The sequence below is a fragment of the Megalobrama amblycephala genome, linkage group LG7 (assembly GCF_018812025.1).
Source record: "Megalobrama amblycephala isolate DHTTF-2021 linkage group LG7, ASM1881202v1, whole genome shotgun sequence".
Classification (NCBI taxonomy): Eukaryota; Metazoa; Chordata; class Actinopteri; order Cypriniformes; family Xenocyprididae; genus Megalobrama; species Megalobrama amblycephala.
Window position 1 is genome coordinate 12,600,390 of NC_063050.1, and position 6,645 is coordinate 12,607,034.

The window sequence follows — 6,645 nt, forward strand, 5'->3', positions numbered from 1 at the left end:
ACAATCACACACTTTATGGTCTCTATCTGTGCTGACTTAGTTTTCCATCCCATTAGAGCTTTATCTGTGAATGAATCAACAAAATCTGGATAATCTGCCCTCATAAATGTTAAATCCACACAGAAAAGGGCTGCAGAGTTAATAAAAGCCAAATGAAAATGTGAAATGTCATACTTGACAGATTTGAGCTATAGATGGCCGACAGTATAGTTTTGCTCTCACAGTACTTTGATGGCACATGTGATTGCAAGCCGGCTGCAGTTCTGATCAAGTTGGACAAATTTTCTAAGCAGAATGCATTGCTTTTGTCAGGCGGCAGCCAATCTTTGCGGCGCGCATAAAGTCGAACAAGCCAAATGAGAGAACAGGGCTGCCTTAGCTCTGACAAAACGTTTTTTAAACGGCGCATTGAACACCCTGTTCTGATGACGCAAGAGTTGAAACTATGGCAGCTGAGAAGGCCATTCTTTGTGTTCTTTTTGAAGATTTTTTTAAGTCTGATGAAGTCGCTATTGTGTAAGCATACAAGAAAATGGCAGATGTATGCATAATAACATGATATTTTTAGTGATATTTGTAGATATTTTTAGTGATATTTGTAAATTGTCTTTCTAAATGTTTCGTTAGCATGTTGCTAATGTACTGTTAAATGTGGTTAAAGTTACCATCGTTTATTACTGTATTCACGGAGACAAGAGCCATGTCATTGTTTTCATTTTTAAACGCTTGCAGTCTGTATAATTCATAAACACAACTTCATTCTTTATAAATCTCTCCAACAGCTTTAGCCACATAGCACTATCAAACTCATTCAGAATCAAATGTAAACATCCATAAAAATGATTACCATACTTACATGATCTGATATGCTGCATCACAAACACTTTGTAAAGATCCATTTTGAGAGTTATATTAGCTGTGTGAACTTATTATATTGTTTATGCAATGTATTATAGAGTTGCGACTCTTGCGAGCTTTGGGGCAGGGAGCATGAGCATTTAAAAGGGACACGCATTTTTAATTACACCCCAAAATAGGCAGATAAAACATTGTATAATAAAAAATCTATGGGGTATTTTGAACTGAAACTTCACAGACACATTCAGGGGACACCTTAGACTTATATTACATCTTGTAAAATAGTGTTCTAGGGCACCTTTAAATTACACAATAGTCATGAAAACAGATCTTACATTTTATTATAGGTCCTTTCAAAAGAAGGGAAAGTATAGAAGGAAATTGTGAATAAAGGCATTACACTATTTGAAAAAAAAAAAACAAGATAACAAATTACAAAATACCATATATATATATATATATATATATATATATATATATAATCAAAAAAAACTCCATTTTGAATTGTATATATGTGTATATCCATTTTGAAGCATTGGTTGTAATGAAGTCGTTGTGACAGTAAATGTGTTTTCAAATGTTTTTGTTCTATTAATATTATATACAAGAGTTATTTTAGTTATGCTGAGGGTCTTTTAATCCACTTTTTTTTTTTTTTTTACCTCTGAATACATTTTCTTGCAAAAAAATACACTCCAGCACCAGCTGCTGCTGCTGCCAGAACTGCACCTCCTGCTGCTCCTATTACTGCTGCTTTTCCTACAGTTAATGCAACTGCTCCTGCTTTAGCAGCTACTGCACATCCTGCTCCTCCCAATACACCTCCTACTCCTCCACCTTTTACTGTTCCAGTGAGACATTTCTTGCGCACAATTTTATCCTGAGTCTCCTTATAGTCCTGCTCAGTGTATCTCCTTGTATCCAGGAGTTTTCCTCAGTTTGTTGACGTCTTTCAGAAGCTCAGTGACCTGAGATCGATCTTTATCTTTGTTGTTAAAAACATGATAAGCGTCCTGAATGCTGATCAACAACCTGACTGCAGTTTTTCAGATTTTATTCAGGTATCTCTCCACTGACATGTGTAACTGGTCTCCATGAGTAAAGAGCAATATTGTGTGATTTAAGGCCTTTGCTCCAAAATTATCCTTGATCCACTGCACTATTTTACTGTCCTTCTCTGTGAATGTCTGACCCAGTTTGATCACCAGCAGAAACACATCAATACCATTATTTGTACTCTGTAATATCTTCTCCTATTTCAATTTTGAACATCTGTAATTTTCTTCGATGTATCATAGAGTCCTGCAGTGTCGATCACTGTGATTGTTTGTCCATCCACCTCTGTATCTTCTGAATCACAGAATCTGGTTACAGACTCAGGAGAAAAATCTTCTTCAAATAGTTTTCTATCTCCACCTATGATGGTGTTTCCTGTCGCACTCTTTCCTGATCCAGTCGAGCCCAACAGCATAATATTCACACCTGACACTGTAAATAAGACAGATGGATGTATTGATGGATGGATGGATCAATGGATGCATGAAGAAATGATGGCTTGAAATTTTCAATACTTACTTAGAGGAAGTTCCATGCTGTTCCTCAGCTTTTTGCCTGTGAATTTAATTAGATTTAAAAAAAAAACAAAATAAAAAAAACAAGGTTTGTTTAAGTACAGTACATAAGTACAGTAATATATCTTCTAATAATGCATTTCTCTATGTAGTTCATGTTGGTCTCTGTCGAGTCTACACAGCACAATAAATGGATCCACAAACGTGGTTAGGTATATGTGAGTAGAGATCATATTACTGCCTGGGCTGACACACATTCATGCTTGCTTATGTCGGCTGGGCTTTTTAAACTGGTCACACTAGAAAAACAGCATCCTCTGAACAAACAGACAGGCCTCAAAGCATTCTGACTGGCTAAGCAAAGACAAACTACATCTGTGCTTGTGATAAAAACTAAAAAATAACCAAGAAAAGGCAATGAATTAAATTATGTAATAAAACAGATTTTTAATTATATTTGAAAACCATTGGTCAAACTATATGACTAATTATGAGTAAATTATCACTGCCATTGCTTCCTTAAAAAAAACATATTCTGATATCAAGGACTAGATTTAATCTTTGACCAGGAAATCCATACTTACTTATTTAGTTGAAGAATGTTGACAGTTCAGCTGAACTTGAACACAAAACGTGTTAGTATTTTGATAAGATTAAACCAACACAGAACATGAGGAAAAGAAAAGTTAATAACAAGTACCTTACTAATGTACGGGTGTAGCTCTTTATGTTAAGCCTGGTCACAGTTTAGGATGTTTCACCTTCCTTAAAATGACAAATTGTGTTAAACATTGTCTTAAACTTAAATTGTCTTGTCACATTTCTACATATATTATTCATAGTATATATATATATATATATATATATATATATATATATATATATGTGTGTGTGTGTGTACAGAAATGTACTGTTTCAACTGTACAGATCAATCAGTTATTGTCTCAATAATACTTTGGTGAACTACAGTCTTGCAGAGTTTTGTTTCAACCCGGTGCTATTTTTCTTGTATTCCTATGAAGGATCCATTATTTTGGCAAGACCTAACGCATAAAACCTTGATTAGATGATTCAGATGTGTTTAATTAAGGCTGAACCTAAACTCTCCAGGACTGTAGCTTTAAGGGCTGTTTACACAACACCGTTTTCAACTCAAACTGGAAAACTTTTTATGCAATTTGGCCGTTCATTTACATGACAACAGTGTTTCGGGGCTTGAAAACGAAACGTTTTGAAGATGGGTTTCAAAGTGCAAGTTTTGAAAACAATATTGTTATCTTTACAAAGTGACATTGCCAACTACTGGCCAGGCATGAGTAATACAGCGTTTTTAGTTGCTTTCGTGGATCCGCGTGAATGAGGATCATTTTGACAACATCGTTGTGTGTACATGAAAAACGCAAAAGAAAAACTTTTCCATTTTTAGCACATCCTTGTCGAGTGAGCAAGAAAGAATACAGAATAGACACAATACAATCAACAGCAAAATGTATCTAGACAAAAGTTTGCATGCTTCTTAGTTACAGTCTTTCCCATTAGAGGAGCTCTAATGACTCAATAGGAATGACTTGGGTAAAGTTGGTTTTATATTTGCACATTCGGACATCCGTATTCAATAGTCTTGTTAATCACACTACATTGGACATTCAGTGGACATTCACAAGTAAATATGCCATTAAAACAATACTTGCCTATTTTGATCGACTGTGAAAAATGTTGTAAGTTGACAATCGTTGGTTGTCAATATCATGTCGCTGCTTAAAATTCGCAAACATTAATTTATTGCACATTTATTGGAAAGTCTGAATTTATCAGAAGTACGAATGTGCAAATATAAAACCAACTTTACCCAAGTAGAGGAATGTTGTATTGAGAAACAACCCTGACTATGTTTCTCATTGTCACCCTTAAGACACCAACTGACTAGTTATTGTGTAGGATAGTTAGGACAGTTAAAAAACAAACGAACAAACAAAAATATAATTTATTCTTTTTGTTTTATTTATTGTACTTGTGACTGTTGCATGTGCTAATAATTTTCCATTGCCAATTTAGCTTCAAATGCAGTAAGATGACTTAATGATAATAAAAGCAAGTAACTAAAATAACAATAACCATTATCATCAAACTGAAGCTTAGGTTATCTGAATCTGTGTGTTCTGATTGTGTCCTGAAGCTTGAATACAATGGATCCCTTTAAGCCATAACCCTGCTCAAACACACCTGCCCGTGATTTTCAAATAACCTTTATATAATAATCGCAGCATATAGTTGCAGTTTTTTCAAATATGTACAGAGCTGTGAATCAAATGTTTAACTGCTTACTTTTTTTTTTTTTTTTATGGGTGTGTATTCAGATTCAGGCAAACAGAAAAAAATGACAACAGTTTTTGGTTTGGCCAATTTTGATCATATTTGCCATTGTTTAGAATGTTTATTATATATCAGGACATGCAGTACATAAATCTTTTCATTTTTCTAACAAGAACGATCACTATTTCTGATCATATATATATATATATATATATATATCGTATATATAAAAATCAGGAAGCCATAAAAATTCTGTGCCTTTGAAATATTGTGGTTTTAGAAAATATTCAGCAGTGACATCACACATTTTTGTCTCCATAACTTTATAGCAAAATGAGTCAGACTAAATAATTTTAATGAATAAAATCATTCAAATGCATTTATCTGCAAAGCTTTCAAATTCACAGTTAATTTGTAAGCATGCACATGTCATACATATAATTCAATACAAGCATGTTTTTACTTTAAGAAGTATGAATAATAATAATAATAATAATAATAATAATCTTACTTGATATGGTTGGATTATTGTGTAAAATGTTGCCTGAATGTGAAGTTCAGCTCAATGGAGAGGAGAGGACATACGTATGAGTCGAAAAGGAAAGAAAGAAACACATTTACTCCTCCTACTGACCTGATTTGAATAATGAACAAACATGTCTGCATATACACATTCCCCACAGTAAAAAAAAAAAAAATTGTGCTTAGTGCAAACAGGGCATAACTTAAATATCTTCCTACTGTCTGCTATTTATACACATGGCAACTTTTAGTAAAACATGGAAACAATTCATTGCTCTCTTTTAAAATAGTTTGAATATCAGTTCCCTGGTTTCCTGTTCTTGTGTTTGTTTTGTTGTATGTTTTAATAAAACCTTGCACTTAGATCTGTGTCTCTGCCTCCCAGCTAACAGAAACGTTTTTTTTTTTTTCAATTTAAAAATCACAAAAGGTGCGAGTTTGGTCTTTTATATCACTGTACCAGTCCATTAAGCTGTGTTAAGCGTTTTATATGTCCTGAACAGGGGAATCCTATGAAGTATGAGGGAAACCTTAGTATTACAACACAGCGCTGCGATATAAAGTTAAGGAAACTAAACAACAGAGAGAAATATATGTCTACCTCAGATTTAACATTTGATCTGTACATCAGCATCAGGCAATAACGTTATAATCTCGTTCAACGTAGAGAAAGCTGTAGCCTACACAGGAAAAGTAACCGTAAAGACACTGAATTAACCATAAATGCAGCTTTTGTGTCTTTATCAGCTTTTCTGCATTTATACTGGCCCTGATAATCATCACACATTCACTTACGCTTGCTCCATTTCTGTAAATCCGTTTTTATGAATGAATGAATGATGACTTAAGCCGAGTTCAGACTGCACGATTTTAGCCCCGATTTTGGCTCGCCAACAGGTTTTGAGAAATCGCCGACAAATGCCGAAATTACACATAAACATTACAATTCTATCAAACAGAACCAAAGCACAAACATTTGCTTGACCATCCGCAACAGCTGCACATTGAAAAGTTATTTATTTTGCTCCAACTGTCGTTGCAGAACACACAATCCTTGTTCTTCACGTCTCCCCAAACATTTCCTTCTCCATATTCTTATTTTCTTTATGTTGTTTTTGCTGCAAAACAGCGCACAGGCAATTCGTATTTCAAGCTTCTTGCGGGCTACTATTTTTAATAATAATCCCACCGTGTGTCTCAATCAGCTCCCTAGTTCAGTAGTCAGGACACTGATCAGGGTATCAGCCACATTCACTTTCATTATATGCTGATTCACGACCTAGGGAGCTGATTGAGACGCAGGGCCAGTCTCATGTGAGAACTCCAGTCTTGAACGCGTGATATTGCGTTGTTTCCTTGTCACGTCTCGCGCGTGTTTGGT

At 34.7% G+C, this 6,645-nt stretch overlaps 1 long non-coding RNA gene across 3 annotated transcripts; it reads right to left on the reverse strand.

Moving 5' to 3' along the window:
* Positions 1 to 2,131: 2,131 nt before the first annotated feature.
* On the reverse strand, positions 2,132 to 5,334 carry LOC125271403. Of its 3 annotated transcripts, none has more exons than XR_007185593.1 (5): positions 5,254 to 5,334; positions 3,130 to 3,194; positions 3,014 to 3,043; positions 2,434 to 2,469; positions 2,132 to 2,346 (listed from the first exon to the last, which is right to left on the reverse strand). It is a non-coding gene; the product is annotated as an uncharacterized LOC125271403 (long non-coding RNA). The 3 variants fall into 3 exon arrangements; XR_007185592.1 differs by having other exon boundaries at positions 3,014 to 3,048; XR_007185591.1 differs by having other exon boundaries at positions 3,014 to 3,194.
* Positions 5,335 to 6,645: the final 1,311 nt, after the last annotated feature.